Source organism: Canis aureus, chromosome 14 (assembly GCF_053574225.1).
Source record: "Canis aureus isolate CA01 chromosome 14, VMU_Caureus_v.1.0, whole genome shotgun sequence".
Taxonomy (NCBI): domain Eukaryota; kingdom Metazoa; phylum Chordata; class Mammalia; order Carnivora; family Canidae; genus Canis; species Canis aureus.
The window spans coordinates 26,594,031-26,610,283 of NC_135624.1; positions in this window are offsets into that span (position 1 = coordinate 26,594,031).

A 16,253-nucleotide genomic window follows, 5' to 3' on the forward strand; every position below is an offset into this window, starting at 1 on the left:
GGATCACGACCTGAGCTGAAGGCAGATGCTCAACCACTGAGCCACCTTGGTGCCTCTTGAATTTGTTGCTTCTTAAATCCCTGGGAGTTTATATTGAGGTTCTACTCTGCACCAGGCACTGTTGTAGGTGCCAGGGATACAGAAGTGACTGCAACTCAGCTAAAAGGTCCTGGCTTTGTGGGTGTCAGCCTCAATACAAGGCAACTGGCAAGCTTTGTTCTAATAGTAGCACAGTACAACTCCAGGGGGCACCATCCACACTGCAGTGGGTGAAAAATGGCACCTTTTGACTTGTGCAGTGCACTGCCAGTGTGGCCATATCCGGTAGCCCTGACCTAGTGAGATGAGAACAAGGGGCCGGGGCAAGGGGTGAAGGATGGGGAACAGTCACTTCCGCCTCTGCAGACTGAGGAAGCTTCACAGCAAAGGGCACTGGCTTGTGAGTGCTGCCAAAGCCGTACAAACTTTGATTTCCTGTCCTCTTCAATGGGAAGGTGGTGTCAAGTTTTGAGGAAATATATCTCCGCCTTTCAACCAGCGGAGCAGAAAATCTATTTCAGTTTCCATTTCTCCATTAGCTACAAGTTGCATTTCATTTTAAGTTCCCAGGAATTTCGCCCTTGGTCTAATTTTCGGCGGAATGCCCAGTTCCTCTCTTTCGGGTGGTTGGCTCCTGGAACTGGAGCTCACCAGCTGCAGGTGACATGTGTAAGACCAGAGCGTCAAGTGTGGGCAACCTGACAACCGTCCGAGGAAATCTCTGCCCCCCTCCCTTGGAGGGGAATGAGCTCATGGCAGCCCCTGAGAAAGGAGGAAGACAGCACTCTCACCTCGCCAGCTGTCCCTCACACCCTCACCATCCACAAGCCCTGTCACATTTATTCTCTCAAGTGTCTAAGGTTAGCTCAAGAAGCATCCCTACTCTAATTAGGATTTTGCTGAATTTGTCCCTTTGCACACATGTGACTTTAGCTTAGAGTATGAGAATGCAAGGAATTGCTTTGCATTTTCTAAATATAGAATTATTCTAGAAGGACTATACTTTTCCCCAATCCCCTTCCTGAAGATGTTCATTCAGACCCTACTAGGGAGGACATGGTTGTGGGTGAGGAAGGCAGGATGGGGTTGGCCTCAAGGGTTCCAAAGTGTAAGGGACAAAAGAGAAAAAAAAGAAGAAAGAAAGACGTTCTTTCAGCCTTCCAGAAGCTCCTGGTCCCATTGTTGCTGGCCTTGCAACCATAGGAGCAAACAGGGGGAAAGGACCTGGTGGTGAAGGAAGACTTTCTTACCAGGCAGACTGTGAGGAGGAGCCCCCCACCCATCTCCCCTTAATTGCAGAGCAAGGAGAAGCATCAACCGGTGTGGCAGAGGGAGATGGGGGAGGATCCTCTCTTCTGTTCTGCCCTGGGCTGGGCCTGGGGGCCTGGGGGTGGGAGGCATGAGAAGGATATCCACCAGCTTCTGGATTTCTCATTACTTTGGAGTAGGAAGCTTCCTTTCCTTCCCATGTTGCGAGTTAAATAGGCATTTGACAGCCAGTCGGGGAACCTAATCAGCCAACATAACCTTGTTTCTGTGGGAAAATTAATTCTATGGTCCACACAACAGTCTTAGAAATCAACTCTTGGAGCACATCTCTTCGTCGAATTGAACTGCCTCTGCTGTTGGTCATTGTAAAGTTTCGTGTTGTGAAAAAGAGCTGTGACTTCGGATGTTTGGGTTCCAGGCTGCCCCATGTCAGCTGTGTCATGTTCTTGGTCAAGTCCCATCATTTTCTTCTTTGGGGTCTTGCCTGAGAATGAGGGCTTGGACCAGATGAATTCCCATGCACTCCTGGAGTCTGAGGCTTCGGGACTTTGAGTCTCTCCATTATGTTACTCTCATTTTTAGCATGCTGTTGCATTTCTCACTGAATAGAAGGCTTCCTTGACTCTGGATCCCACCATGGTTATAGGGTGACCTCAGGACTTGGTCTCCTACACCCCTGCCTCCTCCTCTGTCCCTCCAGCTAAGGGGCAGTAGCAGCTTTCCGCTATTATTAACTTCTGGGTTGCCTCATTATTTTCCGGTGGGTTTTTCAGCCCTTGTGTCACCTGTATAACCCATTCCCCGCACTAATTTCCTCCTGTTCCAAATACGTAGAGTGGTTTCTGTTTACTTGGTTGGACTTTGACTGGGATATTCAAGCTTTTGTTGGTTTTACCTTAGAACAGCCAGCAATAAAGATGATAATGATAATGTTGATGATTATAACCCCTTACTCAGTGTATAACCTCACATATTACAAAGCTTTTACTCGGGTTCTATAATTTTAGTTTCATAATAACAGTGTGATGTAAGAAAGGCATTTATCATTAATTCCACTTTACAGAAGAGGAAATGATCTCACTGAGTATCACAGCTGATAGATCTTGGGACAGCTGGGACTAAAACCCAAGGCTTTGGTTTGTCAGCTAATTCCCCTCACCCAAGTTGTCCTGCTTTTTTCGTTATCCCACCTACCCACCTTGGAATGGTGTCTTAATGCTGCTCCTTTAGGTATGATGCACAAGCATCAGGAGAGGGCGTATTAGTTATCTCTTGCTGTGTAACAAATTACCCCAACACTTAATGGTTTAGAACAGCATCATTTATTATTTTGGAAATGGTTCATGCAGGCATTAATGCTCTCCTCTATCCCACATTTTCTGGGTTGATTGTTCTGCCAGAACTGGAAGAGTGGGTTCAGTCTGGGAGGACTTTGAGGTTATACTTTTCAACAATCTGAGCTGGAGTCCGGCTGTGAAGTGATGAGGAGGAAGGTGGCTGGCTGATGTTTGCACGGGGCACCACTGAACATACGTATAGGCTTCTGCCCCTGACAAACCCTGCAAATGAAGCAGCCTCTAGCCAAGGGACAAGGCCAAGGGGGTGATGCAGAAATCTGTATTAAAATCATTAAATGAGAAACACTACTGTGTCTTTCTCTCCATCTGTATTCTTCACCGAGTGTCCAGCATACATCACACTAGATGGCAAGGGAATGGCTGCACTCTGGGACTTACAAACAATCAGAAAGAAAAAAATATTGTGTAGTCTTGGGTCCCCAGGGACCCCAGCCTTTGGGGAGGATCAGAGTCTCCATAGCCACCACACCCTCTGTGTTGTCAATAGCCGATAAATATTTATGTTTACCTTATGCTCACCTTGTGTCGGTCTCTTACCCCACTGTCTAGTGTTCCCTGCCAAGGACCTCACTTCGGTTGTTTCTGGAAGTCCCAGGGTCTGGTCCCTGTGTACATGTGAACTCTGTCCTTCTGGCTCCAGCCTTTTGTTTACTCTCCTTCTTCTCAGCTGTAGCTTTCTGCTCTGATGTTCACAGCCAAGCTTTGAAAGTCCTTGCCAAGGCCACGGTGCTTGGTATCTATGGTGGGGCTACTGTGTCTCCCTGGCACCACTGTGTTCCATGCTGACCCAAGGAGAATGCCCATCTCTGTTTACATCTTATCTGCTCTCATATACCCCAAGCAGGGCCACCTTGCCTCCCAGTAGCTCAGTGATATTTTAAGGATATAACTCTATTTTTTGCTTTGTTTTGTTTTCTTCTGTTTCAGTTTCCCCCCTCACATCTTCTTATCTAAGCTCCAAGGCTGATGTAAAGAGGCAGATTGGGAAGCTTCTGAGCCACTCACTCAAGCCACTCTCCATTACCCCACCTGTCCCACTGGAACATCACCTAACCCTATTCCCTTAGAATTATATTTTCTAGGTGCAGGGCATAAACCATTGTTCAAGGGTGTACTAGCTGTCTATTGTTGTACAACAAATTACCCCAACACTGACTGGCTTCAAACAGCACCATTTAGTATCTGACAGTTTTTCTGGGTCAGCAATCCAGGAGAGGTTTAACCAATTTCTCTGGCTCTAGGTCTCTCAGATGGCTGGAGTCATGTTAAGAGCTCGGCTGCGAGCTGGCTTTCTAGCTCACTCATACAGCTGTTGGCAGGATTCAGTTCCTTGTTAGCTCTTGTGATGGGGTCCTCAGTGCCCCAGGAACCGCTGGCTGGAGGCCCTCTTTGGTGCCCTGCCACATGGGCCCCTCCATAGAGTATCTCACAACAAGTACTGGTTTCTTCATAGTGAGAAAGTGAAAAATCAAGATAGAACACACACAAGATAGAAGAAGAAGTCACAATCTTTTGTGGCCTTATCTTGGAAGTGACATCCATCAGTTTTGCCAATGTTTATTAATTAGAAACACGTAGCTAGATACAATCCATACTTAGGAGGGGATCACACGAGGGTTGAATAGCAGAAGATGAGAAGTACTGGGGACCATCTCAGAGGCTGTGTACCACTGATGACAGGGGTAGGGTGAAATTAATTTTGATGTTGAGCAAATTATGATTAAAAACAAGCAGGCATTAGCCATTTACTTTAAAGTGCCATAAGAAAATGTTACTGGATGTTATTGCCAAAGAAGAGGCTAAGAAAGAGGGGGGACTCAATTCAGAGAAAAATATGAAGTACAGATGGTTTTCAAATGTGATTGCCAGCAGGAACTGTGACTTGCTCCTAAGTAAGAGGATATGGCAATAGGGATGTGATGTTACTCTCATGATTAGGTCGTATAAGACTGTCATATCAGAGATTCTCCCTGTGGGCTCGATGAAGTAGATAAGCCTACCTGGCAAGGAGCTAAGGGTGGTCCCAAGGATCTGAGGATAGCCTCTTGCTGACAGCCAACAAAAAGCCAGGGTCCTCAGGGAGAGAGTCACAGGAAATGAATCCTGCCAACGACCTAAATGAAATTGGAAGTTGATTCTTTCCCACTTGAGCCTCCGGATGAGAAGGCAGCCCAACTGGCATGTGTATTGCAGTCCAGTGAGACCCTCAGCACAGAAGCCGGTTAAGCTATGCCTAAACTTCTGGCTTACGGAAACCGTGAGGACACAGGTGTGTGTTGTTTTAAGCCTCTACATTTGTGGTGTTGTGTTTCACAGCAATAGAAAACTAATGCACCCACTCTAAGACACATGCAAAAATCTAAAAACGATTTCAGGGCATGGTAAATTTAACTATGTAATTTTGTTTCAAATTGCCACCAGGTTCCAAATACTTATGAAATCTTCTGAAGGACAAAGCCCCTAAGGCCAAGTTTAACAAGTCTTGGTGGAAAACAGAGACCTGTGAGCAACATCTGCAGAGCAGAGGAAAGAGCACTTTTCTGATGGGGGTGCCAGAGACAACCAGGAGAAGGGGGCCAATCCAGAGTCATTGAGAAGACACTTCACATCAGCTGAGTGAAGACTTTCTGAGGGTTGAGCCAGAAAAGGATTAGAGGGCATGTTTATTTTTTCCTTTTCCATTTGTGATCTGGAAAAAAAGGATGAAAGAGAATGGTGGGAAGTTGATGTTGAGTGAATAAAAAAGCAGCTGTCTTTCAGCTGTGGGAAGTCTAATTAATTTACTTGTGAGTGCTTAGCTTGGGCTGGCCACAGGCTCTGGGAGCATTCACATCACATCCACAAACTGGGACGAATTTGACCAGAGAGTGAGGCCCTGACCTTCAGTTAACTAGTAGCTGGTATTAGAGGAGTCTCTGGAGACAGAGCACCATGTCGAAATTAGGGACTTTCTTCTCAGACTTGCTCCATATCCTATGTCAGTGCCAATGTCTATTTAATGTGGTAATAATAGCTAAATAATTGTTATTTATTTTATTTTTATTTTTTAATAATATTTAATTTATTTATTCATGAGAGACACACAGAGGCAGAGATATAGGCAGAGGGAGAGGCAGGCTCCCTGCACCAATGCAGGACTCGATCCCAGGACCCTGGGCTCACAACCTGAGCCAAAGGCAGATGCTCAACCACAGAGCCACCCAGGTGCCCCAATTTGTGTTATTATAATGTAAATGCTCTTTTTCATTGAAGAATTTTTCTTGGTTTGAGTTCCTCCAAAGCAGACTCCAGGCAGGGATTTGGATGACAGTAGTTAATGTGGAGGTGATCCAAGGAAACTGCATTAGGGGTGATGAAATGAGCCAAGGAAGGGAGGAAGCCAGTGAAAGTGCATGAGTGAGTCTCTTGCCACCGTGGGCACCTGTAACTTTAAGAGACAGTTTTGGCTTATGTAAGAATCGCCCCACTGAGGGGTGAGACAACTGGGGTATTTATTTACTAATTCTCGTCCTGTATTAGTTGAGGGTTACTCTTGGAAGCTCTAGCTCCCTGGCCTGCCCTGATAGGGGACCAAGTGCACTGTCGTGGCAGAGAAAGAGCACAGATCAAGAGAAGTAAGAATTTGGAGTATGAAGGCAGAGGAGTGTATGTGAACTGTCACCACACTGCAGGTGACCTGTGGGATGAGCTGATGGGGTGAGGGCAGGACACTGGTGTGTATGAAGTGTAACCATAATACCCAAGGGAATAACAACCGATAATAGGACATGCTTTCTCAAACACATTGAACAACCGGGGCTCATTTGGAGAGAGTCTTCTAGGTCACAAGACACTATAAAACTGACTCAAACAAAGATGCTGTTGGAGCCAGGCACCACAGAAACACACATGTCTCCTTGCATCAGCATATGGGCCTTGGGCCTCTCTTTGTGGGTTGCCTTTAATTGGTTGGAGCTGGGCCCATTAATGGCTAGGTAACAATGGCAAGAGCAAGGATGTATAAGGCAGGACCCCAGAGAGAATTTTGAAGCCATGAAAAGCTGGACCCACCTCTGTGAGTCTTAAAATATTCTCACTGTAGCGAGTATCCTTTGCATTAAGAGTTGTAAGTCACCTCTCATTTAAAACATAGCAGATAGTTAAGATTATTAAGAGTCAAAATGAACTGCCTTGGTCCAGAAGGGGGGTATTGGCCAAATACTAAGATTTGGACTAAAATCCTTAATATCCAGATGATGAACAGCTAGAGAACAAATAACTTTTCGAACTCAAGTCACTCGTATGATCAATGCTATTAGGAATTGTCAACATTTATTGAATGGTTCCTCCATGCTGGGCTCTGGGCTGTGTTCTTTATATGCCTGACCACCGAATCCTCACAACCACCCCGTTAGAGAGATATTCTGAAATCTCCAGTTCATAGGTTTGGGAAGGAGACTTAGATTAAGGAACTTGCTCAAGTCCTGAGAATAGCAGGGGCAGACCTGGGATTGGAGGCCAGGCGTGACTCTAGGAACTTGGGAAGAAGTTCCCTAAGAAGGCTGCTAGATCGTGTGTGCCCTCTGAGATGGTTTACGTCTTGGTGGGCCGCAGACTAACCGGGTTCTTATTGTTAGATCGGGGTCCCGGGTTTTATAAAATGCTAACGTGAGAAGACTGTCAAACATCTGATGTTGCACATGACAGATGCCAAGTGACTGCGTGTGCTGGGAAGTACCTGTGCGTGCTGAGTTGGGATGGCACCTGTGAACCGCGTGCCACACTTTAACACTCAAGTGTGAAACTTCCCAGAAACAGTCTGTCTTCCACAGGATGGGAGGCTCGGCAGCACCAGTGTCCTCGGAGTAGGGTGATCAAGACGCTTATTTTGAGTTCCACCCTTTGCTGGCTGTTTGACTTCGGGCAAGGGACTTAGTCACCAGGGAACCTACTTTTCTCATCTGTAAAATGAGGATAATGAGACCTGACTCCTGCCTTCCTCGCAGGGAGGGTAGGAAGCTTCCTGAGATCACCTCATCAGAGCCTTTTGATCTGCTTGAAAGAATCCTCCTTAATTGCCCGGCCAGGCACTTGAGCAGCTGGGCGAAAGTTTTATGACCCAAGATTCCCACAGCCCATAATCCACACGCTCCCAGAAGCCCTCGGAGGTTTTCAATGATAGATTCGGCTGGTGAACGTTTTGCCAGACCATCAGCCTAGATTTCTCAGGGACTGACTCATCTACTAGGCGGTTTCCCAGGGGTGTCCTTGCCAATGCTTCCACTTATTTGTGTCGTATTTCTTAAGAGTTACTTTGTGCACGTGGCAATTTCTCACCCTTCCTTGACTTGTCCACACAGTCCCCTCTGGCATCACCAAGAGTGCTGCTAACCCCCAAGGACCCGTCTTGGCTGTTCAGCTATAGCCTTGGATATGCGCTTTGCCCTCTGGGTCCCGTTTTGAAAAGGCTTCTTCAAGTGAGTAGCTTGTCCACCTTCTCATTTCTTGTTGGGACCATCACAAAAGCTTCCTAAGGGGCCTCCCAGGTCCTGCTCTTCTTTGCATCTGTCACATTGTAATCTGATCCATAGGACAGGCCGCTTCCCCTCCTTGGGGCCCGTCAATGCTTCCCCCTTGTCCACCCAGGAAAAATGCAAGAAATTAACCTGGCATTGAAAGCTCTGCCCACACCCCTAATTCAAAACCTGGCCCACCTTTTCTTTCTTGTTTCATTTCTCAGTTCTTCCCTGGTTGAGTCATTCAGTTAACCATTCTGCTTTATCTGCTGATGGCCTCCTGTGTGCCAGGTGGTCACTCTGGAGGACAAAGTAAGGCCTCCGAGCTCACTGAGCTCACGGCCTCATGGCAGATAGAGACACACACACTGGCGAGTGCCATGCAGCTTGCTAAGCACCTTAATACGGAAGTGGAGGGTCTCTAAGAACCTGCTCAGGGGAAGCCTAACTCTGCCTGGGGTGAGGATACCATGTCTAGCACTCAAAGATGAATAAGGGTGGCCGCTGGGAGTGGAAATATGTCTCATCAAGAATGACTTAGGTGTGAAAGAGGGTGTGGGGCATTCTGGAGACTGACACCACAAGGGTGATTCATGACTTAGCAGGAAGCCCAGTTCTTGAAGGTCCTGGTGAACCTTGTCCAGAGGCCTGGACCATACTCATGAAGGAAAGGGATGAGCAGCAGGGAGGTGATGTGATCACCACCCTCTTGACTTGGCAACCTCTCAGGTGCTCTCAGACTCCTGGGCCTTCACCAGGTCTCCTCTTTCTTCCTGATGCCCCTCCCTCTCCACCCTCCTCTCCCCATTCTCCTCCTGCTACGGACCTACCCATTTTTCATGGTCCCCTTCAAATGCCATCTGTTCTTCAAAGACTTAGTTTGGCACCTGGAGTCCATTACTTGTATGTTGCCGTTTCTCACATTCTACTTGTAGTTCATGTAGTTCATGTAGTTGCACCTGTTTGTCTCCCCACTGGACCAAAAGCTCCTTAAAGGTGTATTTACCTCAGAATATTTACTTCTGCACTTGCCATAGCCCTTACTGTGCTTTGACCCAGGCCTCTCCCAAGCTCTAGTTCCATCATTTATTAGCAACGTGATCTTGGACAAGTCACTTTATCTCTGAGACCTGGAGTTGTCTCATCCATAAAATGGGGTAATGATTTTTATTGCATAGGATAATTGTGAGGATTAAGTAAAGTACCTAGTTAGCACTCAATAAACATTAGTTGCCTTCCTCCCTCTTCTGGTCTCTGGTTCAGAAAGGTTGTTGCAACATCGTGGGAGAGCATCACGGAGGGAGGAGTGCTGTACTTTTCCCATGGGTCCAGAGGAATTGTTGGATGCATGTGGGAGATCCCATCCGCACTGGCTTGCTGCATGCCCAGGCAGAGAGGCAGGATATTGGCGTTATTGCGTGGAGCCTTGGGTGTCATTGGTAGTCACTGCCACTCGTTCCTATCGGAGCATCTTTGACAACTTCCATGGAGTACTCATCCTTAATGTAATCAAAAAAGAAAATGCTGCAAATGATTTGCAGAAAAGAAATTCAGTAGTATGAGTGTCCTTGTCTAGGATTATGCCCTAAACCAAGGTGTGCTTGCGGGGGGAGGAAAAACAGTGATCTGCCCATGAGTCTCTTCCTTTCACACCTGGTCACTGCTCATTGTGTGCACAGAATCTGTAGTATGAGAATACAAGGGTCACGGTCATGGCTGTGGTCACCCTGGTCATCACCATCAGCGTCAGCCTCCTCCTCTTCCCCCCCATCAGGGTACATCCCCACCTCCTCACCTCCCATGCTGTTCTAGTAGACCCTGTGTGCATGCCTAGCCTTGCAGGTCACTGTGCTGCTTTTATCCTTCCTTGATTCTTACAACAACCCCGCAAGGCAGGTAGGGCAACTGCCATCATTTTAGTTGGCAAGGAGTTAGGGTGCAGAGGGCCTGGATGACTTGCTCAGGTCAGAGCCCAGGCTGGGAACTGAGGAGGGATGTGCAGGGCTGGGGGGCTGAGACTCTGGTGGTTTGAAGCCTTCAGAGGACTGTCTGACAGAGAGGACAGCCTTGTTTCTTGGCAGAATGTCACCGTGAAGTCAGGAATTTTTACCTCACTGGTGGAAGTCAATCCCTTTTTCTACTTCTCTACTTCCTTTTGGTTCTTGGAATACCTACTGTGTGCCTGGGTACGTACATGTTGGTTGCATAAATAAAGATTATAGGAACACTTGGAGAGTAATAATGAGATTTCCCTCAAGTTTATGGGGCTGGTGTGATTTCTGGAATATTCCACAGATGTCCCCCCCACCCCCTGCTCCTTGCCTTGGCATACAGATGTGTAAAATTGCAGGAACATATATATTTGTCCACTGTGGAAGTGCTAGGGGCAGATCTTCTTTGTGTCTACTGTTTTAGTCATATTTTCATGGGGAAGGCAGAAATGTCATTGTATTGGGGATACCGGGAAGGTCCAGTGTTCGTTGGGTCACATTTGTCTGTTGAGCAGGGTTAACATTCTGAGCCTTCATGTCGCTTCCTTTCTTCTGGACCCACCTCGATTCTGACCTGGTTCCTTGCACTTTTACTTTTCCATGTTTTAACTACCCTCTCTCTCTCTGTAAGTGTTTGGGGATCATTTTTGGCCCAAGAACAGAGGTGTTTTCCTTTTCTGTGCCAGCCTCTTGATGAATTAAAAAAAAAAAAAAGCTAGCTTTCACTAGCTAGGTGTGAAAGCTTTAGAATTCCAAGAGACATATATCAGCAAATGGATTTTTCAACAAGACCCCTTCCATTGTCTACTCAAGATAATATTGGGATACAATCAGGCATCACTGGCATTGCATTCTCTGTTCTCTGCTGCAGAGATTTCTTTCTTGGGATTGTTTCAAACAATTCTGAACAGTGAAAACCACCTCCTTCCTGCTTCCTCATTCCTACCACCTACCTTAGGAGGGGAGATGAGGACATTCTTTCATGGTCAAGGTCCTGAGACATCCTTGGTCACTGTTTGCCTAGGGACAAGGTGACCTGACTTCCTCTTTTATACTTGAGACGTTTCTACTTTGACAACAGTGGCATTCAATTGCTATTTCTTATTTCACATCTGGGGCCCTGGGAGCCAGGTTTCCTCTAATCTCTAATGGGTTTATTACAGAGTAGAAGGCACAGGAAAAAATTCTCATGATTTACAGCAAGATATAGAGACTTTGAAGAACATCTCATCTTGCATTCCCTTCTCTTTATTGTAGCAAATTATCTCTTGGGAAAGGAGGAGCCCCAAGACTTGAGGTACTGCGTTCTCCTAGATAGAGTTTATCAAATCCATGTTTTTCTCTCTTGAGAAAAAGAGAGTGGAAAGTCACATGGTAGGCAGTCATGGTGCTTGGCCGTCAAGGACAGAACTTGTAAGTCTGGGTCCTTGTTGGGACCCCACCAGTGTTATCACTCTGATCTGAGAGTGCTATGTGGGTAGGGGTCCCTTTGGTGGGAGGTAGGAGGTGCTGGAGCTATGGTGCTTGAGCCCAGCTGCATATCATAATCCCCCTGACCCTTGAATCAGAATCCCTTGAGGTGGGTCCAGACATTGGGATTTTTTTTTAAAAGCTTCCCATATCCAAAATATGGATATGATTGCACATCCATATTCTAGTATGTAACATGAACCACTGCCCTTGGGCAGACTCCAGTTCTATAGAGTGTCACAAAACATTTAAATAAAGTGCATCTTTTTGTCTCTACAGTTTCTTCAATCCTTTATCCTAGTAGAAGAAGAACCTAATGGGAGAAGTACCTAGTACCCACCAGAAGTATCTGGTACCTTGTGGGAGAAGTACCCAGTACCTAGCAGAAGTACCTAGTATCTTGTGGAAGAAGTACCTGACATCTAGAAGGAGAAGAATGAGTGAGCATTGGCACTCCTAGCTCCAACACCTTCTGAGATCCTGGGGTTTATAGACCTTCGCCATGTAATCCTTGCACCAAGTCTTCAAAGCAGGTGCCACTGTTCCAATGGAATTCAAAGGAAGTTTAGGGACATCCCAGAGGTTTGCATGGAGCTAAAGGTAGAACTAGGATTTGAATGCAGACCTGCTTAGTGCCCAAGTCCAATTTATTTGCTCCCTAGCTGGATAGCACCCAGCAGGTCAGGTCCTCCACTCCTCCTACAGTCCCTATGATGGCAGTTAAGAGTCATTCCTTCTCTGAAGCCTTGGACCACAAGATCTGTGATAACCGCACCTTCCAGATTGCCTCAGGAGCCCAGAGGCCAAGAGTGCTTTCCTTCCCATTCAAAGGACTGCCAATACTTCCCCCGTTCCTCAATGTCACCCTCCAAAAGAATCCCCCAGTGGGCCCCGCACAGAAGCAGCGTGCAGTTTTAAAAAATCTCTATCTTGATTTTCAGCTTGGAAAGAACAGTCCCCAGAACTACAGCTCCCCCTGAACTGTCATTTCTCAGAATCCTTCCAAAAATGTGGGACTTTGATATGCAAGAGACACAGAACTGTGGATATTTGCAATGCTTTCTGTTTTTCCCAGGTTGTCCTGTTCTCTTCAGCTGGGTGACAGTGTCAAGGGGCATGACAGCCTAAGGAGGAAATGTAACAGGGCTTCTTGGTCTCCATTAAAAGCCAATTATACAGAACCTGTATAAAAAGGTGGGCTCAGCACAAGCCTGGGTTTCAAGTCACAGGCGACACCATATGTATCAACAGTATGATCTGACCTCCCTCTCTCCACGCACACTGGCGGTGAGTCTAGGAGCATTCCCCTAGGAGGTCCTGTTCTGCTGAAAGTCAGTTCCATCTGGGAATCATGGTCAATCCTGAGTATGGGCTTAGAGAAGGCAGAGCACAGATTGACAGGTGTCCAGAAGATGACAGCCAGCAGGGTAGAGGGATTTGAAGTGATGTATGACAATGGAAAGAAACAAAACTGGGGCACTTCACATAACGTCCCCCCCACTTGGGAGGGAGCAGCAGGTGCCTTCTTATGGCCTCCGGGCTGCTTACCGTGCATCAGGCTAGGCCAGGCTGTGTCACAGGCACTAAAGAAGCCACACAGGTTGCAGTGGCTTAATAAATACCATAGCTTATCACGCGAGTTTGCTTTAATTTTGTGGTAACACCATCTGGCACATAGAACCTTGGTGACAGGTGCCGTAAGGGCAGAGACCGAGGGAGGCGGGTATCGGCTTCAAATTCCTTCAGTCTGGATGTGACAAAGCCATATGACCAGTGAAGCCAAAAACATTTACTATCTGGCACTTTGGAGACAAAATTGGCCAGCCTGACACAGAAAATTCAGCCGGCTTCTGAAAATTTTCCTTTTCTTTATTTAACATGATTTCTGTAACACCATATGGCAAACACTGTTTTCAGTGTTTTATGAATATAAACTCTTCAAATTCTTATAATAACTCCACGAGGTGGATATCATTATCCCCATTTTTCAGATCAGCAGATTGATGCCTAGAGACGTTAAATGAATTGTCCAAAGTCACGTCATTAGTGGGTGGTCGACTCAGGATTCAGAACCAGGCACTGGGGTTCCTTGCTCTAGCTACATTGCCCTCTGCGTGCCACGAAAGATTGCTACAAACACACAGGCCTGGGGTGCTTGGGGGTGGTGAGAGGAAGGGTGGTTGGAATGCATTAGGGACCATCGGCTCACGGGGCAGCAGAGCTGGGCAAGGCTCAGAGAGTACTGGAGCCAATGCCCTCCTCTATCACGGGACGTGGTCGGGAAGTGAGGTGCTCAAACTTTCCCAGCAAGCTCTGGTTGCTCTAGCAGGTTAAGGGCTAGGCTGAGAGGTGGCTGGACCAAAGCTCCTCAGTGACAACAACAAAGGTTTTCTTATTATGGAAATTGCCGAGCCTACACAAAAGTAGAGGAAATAGCTTAGCAGACCCCAATGTCCCTCCTGCAGGTCCCGGGGTTCGGCCAAGCTCCTTCCACCCATCACCTGCTATCAATTTTAAGCAGGGAGTGGAATTTTAAAAATAAATCCCAGACATCCTGTGGTTTTACACATGCATCCCTCAGTGTCCAAATGCATTTTGGTGGAGGCTTTGGGAGAGAAAGTGAAGCGTAGGTCGGTGCTGGGGGCAGAATCGGTCCCCGTGACGGTGGAGGGCACTGATGCTTTCCCAGGTTGTCCGAGGAAGATTGGCACACACTCATTCCTCTCTGGCCCTCACTTCCCTCCCCTGTGAGTGATGCCAATGCCTGCCAGACTCCAGGCTCCTGGTGGAAAAAAAAAAATACCACGTGGAATGCTGTCAGCAATCAGGACGAGAAGAAAGGATCTTGGGTGGTTCTCTTATTCACAACCATTCTCTTTTACCAAAAGCAGCCTCCTGCCCGAGTGAGGCCTGCGAGCCCCACTGGGTGGGTGTCTGTGTCAACTGGGCCACAAGTGTCTTTCCTATTATCTTATTTAGCTGAGTTTGTCATTTTGCAGCAGTGCAACTCACCCCTTGAAGGGGAAACAGAGAGCCTGGAAAGAGGAGCCCGTCATCAAACCCTCATGGACCCTCCTTTGGAAAGTAAAATCTTTCCCATTGAGCTCCCATCTGAGCACCCAAAAGAGGGAGCATGGCAGGTGGAGGGGCATTTGGTCTCTTGGAAGGACCACGGGGCAGGTAGCTTTGCAGAATTCTGGGAGCCTTGCCCCCACTCCCTAACCTGCCTGGGGGGGTCTTCCCAGAGGATGTGTCCTTCTCTATCACTCCGGATGGGGCTCTTCTACAGCCCAGGACAGAAAGCTCCTTATCCAGCACCCAAGGGTGCTCCTTTGGAGCAGCCCATGCTTTCCCCACCCTAGGCTTGATAATAACAGCCACCCATATACACAGTTGGCTCCCTGCGCCAGGCACGGGTGCTGTGCTTGGTCCCCTGTGAACATATGAGTTTGGAACAGGGAGCCAGGGAATCTATTTATGTCATCTCTGGGCCAGAACAGATGCTAGACCTCCCACTGCCTCTGTAGCCCTCCACGTCCCTGTCACCTCTTCTTTAGGTACATTTTCATATTGATTTTTAGTTTAACAAATGTTCATATGGCACTATTCTGACAGGCACTATTTAAGTACTTTATAACTATTAGCTTATTCTAACTTTCATGCTAACCCTTGGAGGCAGATAGCATTATCCCCATTTTACAGGTAAGGAAACTCAGGCACAGACAGGTAATTGCCCAAAGTCTACAGCTAGTATCATAGAGGTGAGAGTCTACTAGCCTAGCCACAGATTCGGGGTCAGAATCACTAGGCTGTGTCATCTCATTGAAGTCCTACAGCCACCATGTACTCAGGACACTGAGCCTCAGAGAAGTTAATTTTGCTCAAGGTCGCACAGATATAAGTGATAGGGTGGCAGGTGCAATTTGCTCTTTTTAAAAAATTTAAATTCAATTTGCCAACATATGGTATAACATGATAAGCTCATTTCATCACATACCCTCCTTAGTGCCCATCACCCAGTTACCTTATCCCCCCGCCCATCTCCCCTTCAGCAACCCTTTACTGGTTCCCCAGAGTTAGAGTCCCTCATGGTTTGTCCTCCTCTCTGATTTTTTCCCCTCTCAGTCCACCCCCCGTTCCTTTATGGTCCCTTGCACTATTATATTCCACATGAGTGAAACCATATGATGATAATCGTCTTTCTCCGATTGACTTGTTACTCAGCATACCTTCCAGTTCCATCCGTGCCAATGTAAATGGTAGGTATTCATCCTTTCTGATGGTTGAGTAATATTCCATTGTATATACACATATACTACTTCTTCTTTATTCATTCATCTGTCAACAGACATTTCGGCTCCTTCCGCAGTTTGGCTATTGTGGACATTGCTGCTATGATCATTGGGATGCAGGTGCTCCTTCGTCTCACTACATCTGTATCTTTGGGGCAAATACCCAGTAATCCAATTGTTGGGTCATGGGGTAGCTCTATTTTTAACTTCTTGAGGACCCTCCACCCTGTTTTCCAGAGTGGCTGTACAAGCCTGCATTCCTACCAACAGTGCAACAAGAGTCCATGAGCCCATTCTCCACATCCTCACCAACATTTGTTGTTTTCCATCTTGTTAATT